The sequence below is a fragment of the Schistocerca piceifrons genome, chromosome X (genome assembly GCF_021461385.2).
Source record: "Schistocerca piceifrons isolate TAMUIC-IGC-003096 chromosome X, iqSchPice1.1, whole genome shotgun sequence".
Taxonomy (NCBI): domain Eukaryota; kingdom Metazoa; phylum Arthropoda; class Insecta; order Orthoptera; family Acrididae; genus Schistocerca; species Schistocerca piceifrons.
Window position 1 is genome coordinate 54,139,549 of NC_060149.1, and position 16,179 is coordinate 54,155,727.

At 39.0% G+C, this 16,179-nt stretch overlaps 1 protein-coding gene across 1 annotated transcript in view; it reads right to left on the reverse strand.

Annotated features, from left to right (window-relative positions):
• Nucleotides 1-16,179, reverse strand: part of LOC124722172 — an 830,020-nt gene that overhangs the window by 638,838 nt on the left and 175,003 nt on the right. The gene's annotated exons all lie outside the window — the stretch shown is intronic.

Sequence of the window (16,179 nt, forward strand, 5' to 3'; positions counted from 1 at the left end):
CAGCTTTTCCCTTTTATACTGTAGTTTCTCACAAACATTCTAAGGATTTTACACAGCAGCTAAGTTACTAATAACATAACTTAAGCCAGCATGTTAGCATTTAATAATAATTGTCTTTTGGTCATGTATGCATTAACTTTCATAAATCTGCTCATAATTGTATTAATCTGAAATATGCAATATTTTTCACCCATAAACAATAATCATCTTGGAGACAGGCTTCCATTGTTTTAAACTCTCACAATTCTGGTGGATGTCATACTGAATGTTAAGGAACACATTAGTGCAGTGTCTGTTGTTACAATTGAGAGATGGTATGTAGTAGACACAGCCTACACCTAAATAAGAGAGGGAAAAAAATAGGTCACCTGAGCTTTTGCAGAAAATGTGTGAGGGGCCACCATCACATAACGCAAGATCCGAGCTTCTTGTCTGCTTCAAAGATTCAGGGAACTCTGAAGAAATAGATGTCCTTTGCCTATCTGAGAACCACATTGTCTTAATCTGAGATATATATAACAATGCAGCCCCAATTAACCTCAGTTTATTCATCCAAATACAAATGAACTACAAACATAGGAGTTGATACAAGTAGGTTTCCAGTAGGTGGCACGGCAGCTGCCTTGCCATGTGTGCAAGTTCTGTGACCCACTGCTGGCAGCCTCTTGTCGCTGGCCTATGCAGGTGCCATTGACAGATGATTTGAAGTGTTGCCCACTGGCGACCTGGTGCCACAGCATGAATCCAGGTATTGGAAACAGGCTTATAGCAGACACAAACACAGGGTTAGAGAAGTTAAATATAAGAGATTACACACTAGCATTTTACTCATGTATAACTAACATGAACCCCCCTCCCTCCTCCCCCCCCCCCCCCACCCATTAACCATGGAACATTGCTGTTAGTGGGGAGGCGTGCATGAATGCATGCATCAGCGATACTGATAGCCGTATTGCAGGTGCAACCACAACGGAGGGGTATCTGTTGATAGGCCAGACAAATGTGGGGTTCCTGAAGAGAGGCAACAGCCTTTTCAGTAGTTGATGGGGCAACAGTCTGGATGATTGACTGATCTGTCCTTGTAACATTAACCAAAACAGCCTTGCTGTGATGGTACTGTGAACAGCTGAAAGCAAAGGGAAACTACAGCCACAATTTTTCCCAAGGGCATGTAGCTTTACTGTATGGTTAAATGATGGTAATGTCCTCTTGGGTAAAATATTCTGGAGGTAAAATAATCCCCCATTCGGATCTCTGGGCGGGACCTACTCAGGAGGACATCATTATCAGGAGAAAGAAAACCGGTGTATTACGAATCAGAGCGTGGAATGTCAGATCCCTTATTCGGGGAGGTAGGTTAGAAAATTTAAAAAGGGAAATGGATAGGTTAAAGTTAGATATAGTGGGAATCAGTAAAGTTCAGTGGCAGGAGGAGCAAGACTTCTGGTCAGGTGAATACAGGGTTACAAATACAAAATCAAATAGGGGTAATGCAGAAGTAGGTTTAATATTGAATGAAAAAATAAGAACGCAGGTAAGCTACTATGAACAGCATAGTGAACACATTATTGTAGCCAAGTTAGACATGAAGCCCATGCCTACCACAGCACTACAAGTTTATATGCCAAATAGCTCTGCAGATTATGAAGAGATTGAGGAGATGTACGAAGAGATAAAGGAAATTATTCAGATACTGAAGGGAGACAAAAATTTAATAGTCATGGGGGACTGAACTTTGACAGTAGAAGAGAAGGAAAAGTAGTGAGTTCATATGGAATGGGGGTAAGGAATGAGAGAGGAAGCTGCCTGGTAGAATTTTGCACAGGGCATAACTTAATGATAGCCTAATACTTGGTTTAAGAATCATGATAGAAGGTTATATACGTGGAAGCGGCATGGAGACACTGGAAGGTTTCAAATAGATTACATAATGGTAAGACAGGGATTTAAGTACCAGGTTTTAAATTGTAAGACATTTCCAGGGTCAGATGTGGACTCTGACCACAATCTGTTGGTTATGAGCTGTATATTAAAACTGAAGAAACTACAAAAAGGTGGGAATTTAAGGAGATGGGACCTGGATAAACTGAAAGAACAGCAGTTTGTAGAGAGTTACAGAGAGAGCGTTAGGGAACAGTTGACAAATATGGGGAGAAAGACATACAGTAGAAGCAGAATGGGTAGCTCTGAGAGATGAAATAGTGAAGGCAGCAGAGGATCAAGTAGGTAAAAAGATGAAGGCTAGCTGAAATCCTTGGGTAACAGAAGAGATATTTAATTTAATTGATGAAAGGAGAAAATAGAAAAATGCAGTAAATGAAACAGGCAAAAAGGAGTACAAACGTCTCAAAAATGAGACCAACAGGAAGTGCAAAATGGCTAAGCAGGGATGGCTAGAGGACAAATGTAAGGATGTAGAGGCATATATTACCAGGGGTAAGATAGATATTGCCTACAGGAAAATTAAAGAGACCTTTGGAGAAAAGAGAATCACCTGTATGAATACCAAGAACTCAGATGGAAAACCAGTTCTAAGCAAAGAAGGGAAAGCAGAAAGGTGGAAGGAGTAGACAACATTCTGTTAGAGCTACTGATAGCACTGGGAGAGCCAGCAATGACAAAACTCTTCTATCTGGTGAGCAAGATGTAAGAGACAGGCAATATACCTTCAGACTTCAAGAAGAATATAATAATTCCAATCCCAAAGAAAGCAGGTGTTGACAGGCGTGAAAATTACTGAACTATCAGTTGAATAAGTCATGGCTGCAAATACTAACATGAATTCTTTACAGAGGAATGGAAGAACTGGTAGAATCTGACCTCAGTTTGGATTCCATGGAAATGCTGGAACAAGTCAGGCAATACTGACCCTACAACTTACCTTAGAATGCAGATTAAGGAAAGGCAAACCTACCTTTCTAGCATTTGTAAACTAAGAAAAGCTTTTCACAATGTTGACTGGAATACTCTCTTTCAAATTCTGAAGATGGCAGAGGTGAAATACAGGGAGAAAAAAGCTATTTGCAATTTGTACAGAAACCAAATGGCAGTTATACAAGTCAAACGATGTGAAAGAGAACCAGTGGTTGGGACGGGAAAGAGACAGGGTTATAGCCTATACCCACTGTTCCTCAATCTGTATATTGAGCAAGCAGTAAAGGAAACAAAATAAAAATTTGGAGTAGGAATTAAAATTCATGGAGAATAAATAAAACCTTTGAGGTTTGCCAATGACATTGTAATTCTGTCAGACAGCAAAGGACCTGGAAGAGCCATTGAATGCAATGGACAGTGTCTTGAAAGGAGGATATTAGATGAATATCAGCAAAAGCAAAACGAGAATAATGGAATGTAGTAGTATTAAATTGAGTGATACTGAGGGAATTAGTTTAGGAAATGAAACACTTAAAGTAGTAGATGAGTTTTGCTATTTGGGGAGCGAAATAACTCGTAATGGCCAAAGTAGAGAGGATATAAAATGTTGAATGGCAATGGCAAGGAAAGCGTTTCTGAAGAAGAGAAACTTGTTAACATCGAGTGTAGATTTAAGTGTCAGGAAGTCTTTTCTGAAAGCATTTGTATGGAGTGTAGCCCTGTATGGAAGTAAAACATGGGTGATAAGTAGTTTAGACAAGAAGACAATAGAAGCTTTTGAAATGTGGTGCTACAGAAGAATGCTGAAGATTAGATGGGTAGATTACGTAACTAATGAGGAAGTACTGAACAGAATTGGGGTGAAGAGAAATTTGTGGCACATTTTGACTAGGAATGTAGGTTGCAGTAAGTACTTGGAAATGAAGAAGCTTGCACAGGATAGAGTAGCTTGGAAAGCTGCATCAACCCAGTCTCTGGACTGAAGACCACAACAGCAACAACAACAACAACTAATATGGATAAAAGAGGAGTTGTTACATATATTACAACAAAATGCAAATTCAAAAACATTCAGACAAGTAAATTTTGTAGTGATTAACACACAGAAATGTGTGCTTGTGAATTAATTCTGAAAAATAGTTTGCTTTTAATTGCAACTGTACATAGATCCCCCACTGGGAAATTTTGGATTCCTTACTGTGCTATCTGTCAGACAGCAGCATGCAGTGAATACCCTCTGGTTATTTCAGTGTAGAACTTCAGAAGGGTTATGATAAGAAAAAATGAACTGTACACATTATTTGGATCCTACAATTTAATTTCAAATTTGTACCAAGGCTGGAATATGAACCTCGCTCTCCTGCTCACTAAACAATTGCATTGAACCAACAACTGTGCCACCCTGGCACAGTGGCTTTACTCAACTCTACAGACTACCTAGCATACCCCCTCCCTCAATCCAAATTCCCACTGATGCCTCAGCCCACTTGGTATTCCCCCTAAAAAGTAACAGCATTGCAGAGGCTGTCCAAATATGTTGGGGTAACACCCCATCATCAAATGAAATGGTGGCTCATAGATGTTTGAGGCTTAGAAAGGCTCCTAGAACCATATAGTTTCATTTGATTAAAAATACCTGTGCCTGGGTTTCAGGCAGGATCCCACATTTTAATTGAAGATCAAGCAGATCTACTAAAGAGACTACATACACTACGCTTGTCCATCCTCTTTTGGAGTACTGCTGCACTGTATGGGATCCTTACCAGAGAGGATTAATGTAGTACATCAAGAAAGTTAAAAGAAGGGCAGCATGTTTTGTATTATCGAAAAATAGGGGAGAGAGTGTCATGGTCATGATATAGGGTTTGTGATGGACATCATTAATACAAAGGTGTTTCTCATTGCAGCAGGATATTCACATGAAATTTAAATCACTGATTTTCTCCTCTGCATTCGAAAATATTTTGTTGATGCTGACCTACATAGGGAGAAACAATCATCACAAAAAATAAGAGAAATAAGAGGTCACATGCAAAGATATAGGTGTTCATTTTTTCCACAAGCTGTTTGAGAGTGGAATAACACACAATTATTGTGAAGGTGGTTTAACAAACCCTCTGCCAGGCACTTAAAAGTGATTTGCACAGTAGTGATGTAGATATAGTAAATATATTTAACAATCATTTCTTAAATATGGTAAGAAGTATAGGGATAAACAGTTCAAGAGGAAAGTCACAGTAGTATGTTGAAAAAGTAACTCTCACAAAATTCAGTCCTGTCAATGTGTCACCAACATCTCATTCTGAAATTAATAAAATTACTTATTCTCTTGAAAATAAAATCTCTTCTGGTTTTGATGGTGTTTCCAATACAGTATCACAGATTTGTTCCCACATAATAAGCCCAGTCCTTTCTAAAATATGTAATACATCACTGTCTCAAGGCATTTTGCCAGACTGGACTCGCATTCGGGAGGACGACGGTTCCATCCCGCGTCCGGCATCCTGATTTAGGTTTTCCATGATTTCCCTAAATCGCTCCAGGCAAATGCCGGGATTGTTCCTTTCAAAGGGCGCGGCCGACTTCCTTCCCCGTCCTTCCCTAATCTGATGAGACCGATGATCTTGCTGTCTGGTCTCCTTCCCCAAAAATAGAACAAAAAAAAAAAAAAAAAACATTTTGCCAGAGAGACTGAAATATGCCATTGTTAAACCACTCTTTAATAAAAGTGATACGGCAGATGTCAATAACTTCTGACTTTCTTCACTACTGACATCATTTTCCAAATTTGTTGAGAAGGTAATGTATTCGAGAATAGTATTCAATCTCAGTAGCTATAATTTCCTCAGTAAATCACAGTTTGAATTTCAGAAGAGTTGGTCTACTGAGAATGCCACTTACATGTTCACTCATCAGATTTTACAAGCATTAAATAACAAAGTGGCACCAATGGGTATTTTCTGTGACCTGTCTAATGCATTTGAATGTGTGACTCACAATATTCTCCTATATAAACTGAAGTTTATGGAATTAATAGTATAGCCTTCCAATGGATAATGCCATAGCTAACCAAAAGAATCCAGAAAGCTGAACTTTGTAATTCAGCCAGTGTAACCAGGGAAGCTTCCACTGACTGGGGAGAAATCATGTACAGAGTTCCTCATAGCTCAATCTTAGGTACGCTATTGTTCCTCATATACATAAATGATCTTCTGTCTAATATAAAACAAGCAGAGTTAGTTCTTTTTGGGGATTACAGTAGTATTTTAATCAATCCAAGCATAAAAACAACAGAAGAAATGGTAAACTATGTTAATAGTGTCATTGACTGGTTTTCTGCAAATGGTCTCAGTCTCAATTTTCAAATGACACAACATATTCAGTTCTGCATATCTAGAAGTATACACTCAATATGAGTATAAGACAGAGTGAGCAAATAATAAGTAGCTCAACCACGTTTACAATCAGAATCATTGCAAATATTGGGGGCAGGAAGACAGTAAATTGACTATTTTCCATATTTTCATTCAATAGTGTCATATGGAATAATGTTCTAGGATAAATATTCTTTAACAAAGGAAGTCTTCGTTGCTCAAAAATGTGTTGCAAGAAAAATATGTTGTACTCAGCCATCATCCTGTACACATCTGATTAAGGCCTTGAAGGCCCTGGACATTGTGACTACTGACATTATGAGGGGGTACACACACACACACACACACACACACACACACACACACACACACAAAACCAACACAATAACATTGCTGTGGGCGGGGCTTCTGTAGTACACATTTCGCCCACTAGGTGTGTATAGCGCAACTTATTGCCAGTTCAGTGCCGCCTGTGTTACCACCATGGCTTGTTCTGTTCATCTGCAGTGATTGTTTTTGATAGCATTGTTTTGTTCTTGTTTGTTTTTTATGATACCAAGTTTAATTGAACAAAGTGCAGCTGTGAAATTTTGTTTTCTACTCAATAAAAATACTGCTCAAACTGTTTTACTGTTGAGAACAGTTTACCAAAATGATGCTATGGGAAAAACTCAAGTGTAAGAGTGGTTTGCTTGATTTAAAAATGGTGACACATTGACTGATGACAAACCTCATTTTGGACAGCCATTAACTGCCCAAATTGACAAATATGTTGAAAAGATTCAAGAGTTTGCACTCGCAGACCATCAAAGAACCACTGATCAACTGTCAGAGATTAGTGGGTTATCCTGGAGCATAGTTCAGTGAATTTTAATGGAAGATTTGGGAATGAAGAGGGTTGCTGCCAAGTTTATTCCTTGGTTTCTGACTGGCAATCAAAAGGTACATCAAGTTGAAACATGTTGTGTTTTGAAACAACAGCTTGAAACTGATCCAGATTTTCTGTCAAAGGTCATTACTGGTGTTGGGTAATGATGATATGGTTATGACCCAGAAACAAAGCAACAGTCAAGCCAATGGAAGACGTCATCATCACCCAGCTGAAAAAATGTCATCAAGTCAAATCAAACATTAAAACAATGCTTATTTACTTTTTTGATGCTAAGGGTGTAATTCATTCAGAGATTATTCCCCCAGGTCAGACAATCAATCAAACCTTTTATTTGGAAGTTTTAAGAAGATTGCACAACAGTGTTCATCACAAAAGACCTGATTTGTGGCAGGCAGGAGACGGGATCTTCTGCCATGACAACACACCTGTTCACACAGCCGTCTCTGTTTTTGGCTAAAAATGGCATGGTTCCACTGCCTCATGCACCTTACTCACCTCACCTTGTTCTGTGCAATGCTTTCTTACTTCCATGCATGAAAAGGGGCATGGAAGGTCACTGATTTGACAACACTGAAGAAGTCAAGAAGAAAAACGAGAGAGGAGCTGTCTGCCATTTCTAAAGATGGCTACAAAAAAATGTTCTGAATGGTGGAAGCACCAGTGGGAAAAATGCGTCACTTGCAATGAAGAGCATTTTGAAGGGGATAAAGTTGTTTTCTAAACAATTTGATAATACATAGCTTTAAAAAATAATTCCAGTTTTTCTGAGTACCCCTCATATATTTACCTCCTCATGAATTTTGTTTTAAATAATCCACTGTAGTCCAAAAGGAATGTTTGTGTATGTAACTACAATACCACAAAGAAAAATGACACTCATCACTCCACATTAAGGTTGTCTTTAGCACGAAAAGTGATACAAAACACTACAACAAAAATTTTTTATCACTTACCCAGTGATATAAAACGATTGAGAGACAGCCAAGTAAAATTTGAAAACAAACTGAAAAAAGTTTCTCCTTGACAATTCCCATACCATAGAAGAATTTCTATTATTATAATGTGTAAATGGTGGTGGGTAGGAATTGCCTCATGCCTGTATTTAATAATAATAATAATAATAATAATAATAATAAGCGACAAACTTAGGAACCAACACAACTGGATACAGATCACAAGTATACACAACATTTATTACCAGATGCCCAGAATTAAAATTTTTAACAGAACAATAAGTAGCTGATCAGATCCGTGTAACAATCAAAAATAACAGGATACCACAGTCAGAATTAGAAAGCATTAAACAACAAGTACAACAAATACTGGAACAAAATAATGTGCAATCAGAAGAAGAAGAAAATACAGTAATGGACTCAAACATCCCAGAGCAAACAAACAAAGAACAACACGCATCAATTAAACAATCAGAGGAAAACGAAATATTAAGACAGCCACCAGATCAAGTACAAATAGAACATGAAGTGACACACACGATAGATATAGAAGAAAAATTTCAGCTGACATATATAGAATACAGAGACACAAATACAGATATTAGACCATTCTTGCATAGACCACCAAATAACCCACAAGTCGAAACAACAATCAACACAATCATACACAACATAATAAATGAAAATACAACTATGGAAGAGTTACAACTACTGGTTTATATAGGAGCACTCACTACACTAAACATACACACTAGGCAGAGATCAGAACCAACCAACACACAGTAGAAACCCACAAAACCACCATGGCAACACAGGCTACAGATCAGAATAGAAAAACTGAGAAAAGATATTGGACAGCTAACACAATTTATAAGAAACGAAATATCAGACTAAAAATGAAAAAGGTTAGGTAAAATCTCACAACAAGAAGTGATATAGCAATTAGATGAAAAGAAGTAGAAATTACAAGCATTGGCCAAACGACTTAGAAGATACAAAAAAAGTTAAAATAGAAGGAAACAAAACCAAACATTCAACACAAACGAAAAGAAATTTTACCAGAAAATAGATAACACACACATTAAAATAGACAATCCACCAAACATAACAGACATGGAACACTTCTGGAGCAACATATGGTCAAACCCAGTACAACATAACAGGCATGCATGGTGGATACAAGCAGAAACAGACACAAACAAGATGATACGACAAAAGCCTGAAGTGATAATTTTGCAACATGAACTCACCCAAGTAATTAATTCTACGCACAAATGGAAAGCCCCTGGAAAAGATAAAATAGCAAATTTCTGGCTAAAGAAGTTCACCTCAACACATTCACATCTAACTAAATTATTTAACAGTTACATTGCAGACCCATACACAGTCCCTGATACACTTACACAAGGAATAACTTATCTGAAGCCTAAATATCAAGCGGACACAGCAAACCCAGCAAAATATTGCCCCATAACATGCCTACCAACAATATACAAAATATTAACTTCAGACATTACACAGAAATTAATGACACATACAACACAGAACTAAATTATAAATGAAGAACAAAAATGCTGCTGCAAAGGAGCACGAGGATGTAAAGATCAACTGATAATAGATGCAGAGGTGACATATCAAGCTAAAACTAAACAAAGGTCACTACACTACGCATACATTGATTACCAAAAAGCTTTTGATAGTGTACCCCACTCATGGTTACTACAAATATTGGAAATATACAAAGTAGATCCTAAATTGATACAGTTCCTAAACATAGTAATGAAGAATTGGAAAACCACACTTAATATCCAAACAAATTCAAATAATATCACATGACAGCCAATACAGATTAAGCGTGGAATATACCAAGGAGACTCATTAAGTCCTTTCTGGTTCTGCCTTGCTCTGAACCCACTATCCAACATGCTAAATAATACAAATTATGGATATAATATTACTGGAACATACCAACACAAAATCACACATTTGCTATACATGGATGATCTAAAACTACTGGCAGCAACAAATCAACAACTCAACCAATTACTAAAGATAACAGAAGTATTCAGCAATGATATAAATATGGCTTTTGGAACAGACAAATGTAATAAAAATAGCATAGTCAAGAGAAAGCACACTAAACAAGAAGATTACATATTGGATAACCACAGTGACTGCATAGAAGTGATGGAAAAAAACAGATGCCTATAAATATCTAGGATACAGACAAAAAATAGGAATAGATAATACAAATATTAAAGAAGAACTAAAAGAAAAATATAGACCTAACAAAAATATTGAAAACAGAATTGACAGCAGGAAACAAATCAAAAGCTATAAATATTTATGCTATACCAATATTGACCTACTCATTTGGAGTAGTGAAATGGAGTAACACAGACCTAGAAGCACTCAATACACTTACACGATCACAATGCCACAAATATAGAATACATCACATACATTCAGCAACAGAAAGAGTCACATTAAGCAGAAAGGAAGGAGGAAGGGGATTTATCGATATAAAAACCTATATTATGGACAGGTAGACAATTTAAGAAAATTCTTTATAGAACGAGCAGAAACTAGCAAAATACACAAAGCAATCAATCATATAAATACATCAGCTACACTGTTGCAATTTCATAACCACTTCTAAAACCCTTTAGATTACATAACATCAGCAGGTATGAAGAAAGTAAATTGGAAAAAGTAAACACTACATGGCAAGCACCCGTATCATGTAACACAGCCACACATCAATCAAGATGCATCCAACACATGGCTAAGAAAAGGCAATATATACACAGTGAGATGGAAGGATTCATGATTGCAATACAGGATCAAACAATAAACACCAGATATTACAGCAAGCATATTATTAAAGATCCGAATACCACAACAGATAAATGCAGACTTTGCAAGCAACAAATAGAAACAGTAGATCACATCACAAGCAGATGTACAATACTACCAAATACAGAATACCCCAGAAGACATGACAATGTAGCAAAAACAATACATCAACAACTTGCCATACAACATAAACTAATAAAACAAAACGTTCCCACATACAAGTATGCACCACAAAATGTACTGGAGAATGATGAATACGAATTATACTGGAACAGAACCATTATAACAGGTAAAAAAACACCACATAACAAACCTGACATCATACTCACCAATAAAAAGAAGAAATTAACACAACTAATCGAAATATGCATACCCAATACAACAAATATACAGAAGAAAACAGAATAAAAAATTGAAAAATACATCCAACTGGCTGAGGAAGTCAAGGACATGTGGCATCAGGAAAAGTTGACATTATACCAATTATACTATCAACTACAGGAGTCATACCACACAATATCCACCAGTACATCAATGCAATACAGCTACATCCAAACGTATATATACAACTACGGAAATCTGTAGTTATTGATACATGTTCAGTTACCCAAAAGTTCCTAAATGCAATGTAACATATATCGTACAGTTAAAAGGAAATCACGCTTGATCAAGGTCCGCATCACTTTCCATTTTTAACCAGACATAACATCTGAGAAAGGAAAGAAATAATAATAATAATTATTATTATTATTATTATAACAGAAAATCTTATAAATGTTCAACATGCAACTATATTTACAAATTAATTTGTGATGTGAATGTAAGATGACTCTATAACATGACCTTTGAGTGCATGCTAAATTATGATGATGTTACTGGCTCCCACAGAGCCATTAATTGAGGCACATACATTCCACTGATTCATGGTTTGAGGAAGCAGATAATGATAGGCACAGTGAAGAACAGTTACTGTTAGTACTTTGTTAACTAAATGACTTACTGTCAAAAACACAGCCCGTAGCAAACTCTTTCAAATATGCACGATTAATTAAGGTACTGCGTGCCACTGTGCAACATTGATCATTTCACATTGAAACTCTCAAGGGAACCAATGTGGCATGAATTAGCATATGACGAATGGATCAACAATTTCAACCAAACAGTGCTAGCTAGCGGATAGTCTCAACCCAATAGCTTAACTCTGCCTTCTGACTGTTACTATGTACTTGGGCCCACCAATTACAATCAGACTTTATTCAAAACATACTCAACCAGCAACAAACACTTTGAAATTGTGCCTTGGCGAAACCAGAGGTAGCTACACCATACTCACTGTGATGAAGTAGTTTGATAATTGACTCTCACATGAAATTAGTAGCATATCATCATATCATCTGGTTGACCAAATTCATTTAATATAATAATTAATGTCCTATATTATGAAAATGAAGGAGCAATGATGTTCATGTGTCTGGTACCCCAGTCCGACTATTTGGACAGTCTGCCAGAAGGCATGAACGTAGACAAAAGCCGCTAGTCAGTGCCCCCACAACCTGTAAGCACTGCTGTTGCTGCCACCATGCTGCGTGCAGGCCATGCCTACTGCACCAGACTATCAGCCCTCATAGGGGACCTATAAAGCCAGCAGCTCATGGGCTCAGAAGTCAGTCACGTTCTGACTGTGCTCTTGTGTTGTTCGTCATATGCATCGTTGTCAATTCCTGATCTCGCTGCATCTAGGTTATCGATTTGGATCACTTTTCAGACTTTCAGACTGTCGTATCTATCTGCAGCTGTTGTCTTCATTGTTGTCCATTGCTGTCATCTTTCTGTGATTTTCTGGTGATTCACCAGCAATGTCATTGGCCGGTTGGCCTGCGTCTCCCAGTTGTGTCAGATTACGGTTACCAGAATTGGCAATGAGGTGAAATGTTAACAGTGCATTATGGACGCAAAACTTGCACTGCTTATGGAACAGCAACATCAACAGCTGCTCCCGCAGCAGCAATTGCAACAGTGGTTCCATCTGCAGTTCCAGCAGCAAATGGATCTTTTGCATCAGGAAATTCAGCTGCTGTCAGACCGATTACAGCTGCAAGGTCCACAACCCATTCCCACTGTGGTCACCTCCCAGACAGAGTCTCACCCACCCACATTTCCACCATTTAATGATACCAAGGAGGATTGGGACACATATTTGCAGTAGCTGAAACAGCAGTTCCCTGCTTTTTGGGTTTCTGATGACACTCTCCGATGGCCGCTCTTTCTTTCTTGGGCTTCCCCAAAGACATTTTTCTTATTTAGGAAGTTGGCTCCCCTTCCAAACATGGTTGTACTCACTTTCTAGCAAATTTGTTCATTATTGTTGACGTATTATTCACACTGGTTCCATGTGGCCGCATTGCACCTAGAGTTCCATAAGTACCACAAGCAAATGGGTCAGTCTTATCACTTGTGGGTGATAGATTTGCAGAGTCTGGCACATAATTGTAATTTTACCTGTGACAACCCATCTTGCAAAACCACATATGCTGATTCCCTAATCTGTGATGTAGTGGTCCAATTGACTCTCAGTCCAGAAGTTCACACTGCAGCCCTCCAGCTCAACAATCCCTCCTTGGACAACATATTGAAAATCGTGCACTCTTTCAAGATCACGCAAACAGCAAATGAATGTCTTATGGACCAGCCCCAGTTCACTGTGGTTCAACCACCACCATGGGGATGGAATTGTCACAAGCCTTCTTCCCAATGTCGGCATTGTGATTCATCACTTTCGGACACATCAATGATCTCTGAGCAGCCAGTCCAGCCACATCGGCACAACCATCAGAGTCTGCTTTCTTGTCCTGACTGTTTTGTGATGCACCAGCAGGCAGACAGCCCTGATTGTTGGGCACACTGCACCCGTTGTTGCAAGGGTGGACATCATCTCTGAATTGTCTGCCATCACCATCAGGTCAGTCTAACTCCAGTCCTAACTTGCATCATGGGACACTGCGTGAACTTTGGGCCATCATGCCCCAGGGCAATCCTTAATATTTTGGGGAAAGTGAATTATTATTCTAAGTACCTCCACAGGCAGCACACATTATGCATCCCCTCATCCAGTTGCAGGAGAAAGGCATTCCATTTCAGTGGTTGGCAGCCTGCAAGCAGGCCTTCACACAGCTGAAGCACATGTAACATTCTGCACCCTGCCTTATCACCTTTTCCCCATCCCTGTTCCCTGTTCTGGTTGCAGATGCTTCTCCCTAAGGCACTGATGCAGTCTGGCACACTGTAATGATGATGGTTTGGAGCAACCTATCGCCTTTGTATCCAAAGCTGACACCTGTCCAATGTAGTTACTACCAGATCGAGAAAGAGGCATTGACAATCATCTTTGTCTAGAGAAATTCCATGTGTACCTATTTGGGTCCCAGTTTACCTTCATTACAGACCATAAACCATTCGTAGTACTCTTTGGGCCACACTCCCAGCTCCATAGTGGACAGCCCAAAGGCTCCAGCATTGGACTCTTTTCCTTAGTTCATACAAGTACAGGCCTACATCAAACATGCAAATGCAGATGCTCGCTCATGTTTACCCTCACCACCAGACCCAGCATTTGACCAACTGGAGCTCTCTTGTTTACACATCAACATGGATGACAACACACCTTGGATGGGTTCCCATTACCGCTACTCACGTTGCGGCAGACACGCACTACCTTTGCCGGCCGAGGTCGTCTCGCGGTTCTAGGCGCGCAGTCAGGAACCGTGCGACTGCTACGGTTGCAGGTTCGAATCCTGCCTCGGGCATGGATGTGTGTGATGTCCTTAGGTTAGTTAGGTTTAAGTAGTTCTAAGTTCTAGGGGACTGATGACCACAGCAGTTGAGTCCCATAGTGCTCAGAGCCATTTGAATCATTTTGAACACACACTACAACTCTATCTTTTGGGATGTTGTACACTATGTCCTCCATGGGTGACCAGCTTATTTTTCAAAGTCATCTACTCCCAGTGTCGTAGCGGTCCCTTATCAGTTACAGGGCTGCTGACCTCCCTTCAAGAGCTTAGATCAAAACATCAACAGTGGGTGTAAAGATCAACAGACTTTCTGCACAAACATGGCACTGCTTCATGAAAAGCCATGTGACAGAGATCAACCAACTGAAACTAATGTTACTACAAATAGCACTCCACTGAATCAATGTTATAAGCACGCCAGCAGTCAGATCGGCAGTGTGTACCTACAGCTAAGACAGCTCCAGCCAATACCTACAAGGGCTGTAACCTAGTAGACACTCACCACAGACTTCAGTAGAAAGTTGTATCTTGTTGGGCGTAATGTCACTTTGTAATTGTGTAGAGTAGTATTTTGGTTATTATTTCTTTTCATTGTCTTGTACTCTTATCTGGCTTATGCCATCACAAGAATTGTTGTACTTTTTGTTGCGCTTGCATTTTAAATTTAGTGCATACCAAGAAGGTGTTTTTGTTAAATAAAGTATGTTCAAACTTGATTGTTAGATCCTTCCTGCTGATGGCAGGTCTCTACAGTTACTGGGATTTTCATTTTAGGATGAAATGGTCTCCTTAGCAGAATTTCTTCAGTCCTTGACAGAAAATCTACAGCAGATTCAGCCAACACTCACAAGGTCAGCACATCGCCCTCACTCCTGAGCTTTGCAAGAGGTAGCTCACAGAGTGGATTCCATTACAGGTAAATTGGGACACTTTGCACGTGGCTCCACCAATGTTTCCAGCTTTCGATAGGTCTGTCGAAGCATGGCCAAAGTATGTCAAGCAGTTGGAACACATTTACTGGCACATGGGATCCACTATGAAAATCAAAGTCGGGCTTTTTTTAGCAACAGTCGGTCCACAGGTGTATCATTTAATTTAACAATTGAATCCTGAGCAGTCCCCTCGAGATATCTCCTATACCCATATTAAGAGCTGCCTTTTTGAATACTTTGACACACATTTACAAATCACCTCTGCTCACCAGACTTTCTTTTCTTGTCAAAAGTCCCCATGTCAGACATATCAGGAATGGATTATGATGCTCCAGGGTCTCTCCCATGATTGCAAATTCTGGGGCACCAACGTTGCCTGCAAGCAGTCTCATGCCTCTCTGTAGATTTGCGATATGGTGGTGTTTCACACAGCAGACAAGGGTCTTCGGGCTAATACTTTAAAGTTACAGGGCCCGTATCTCGACACCTGTCTGCTGATCATTCATG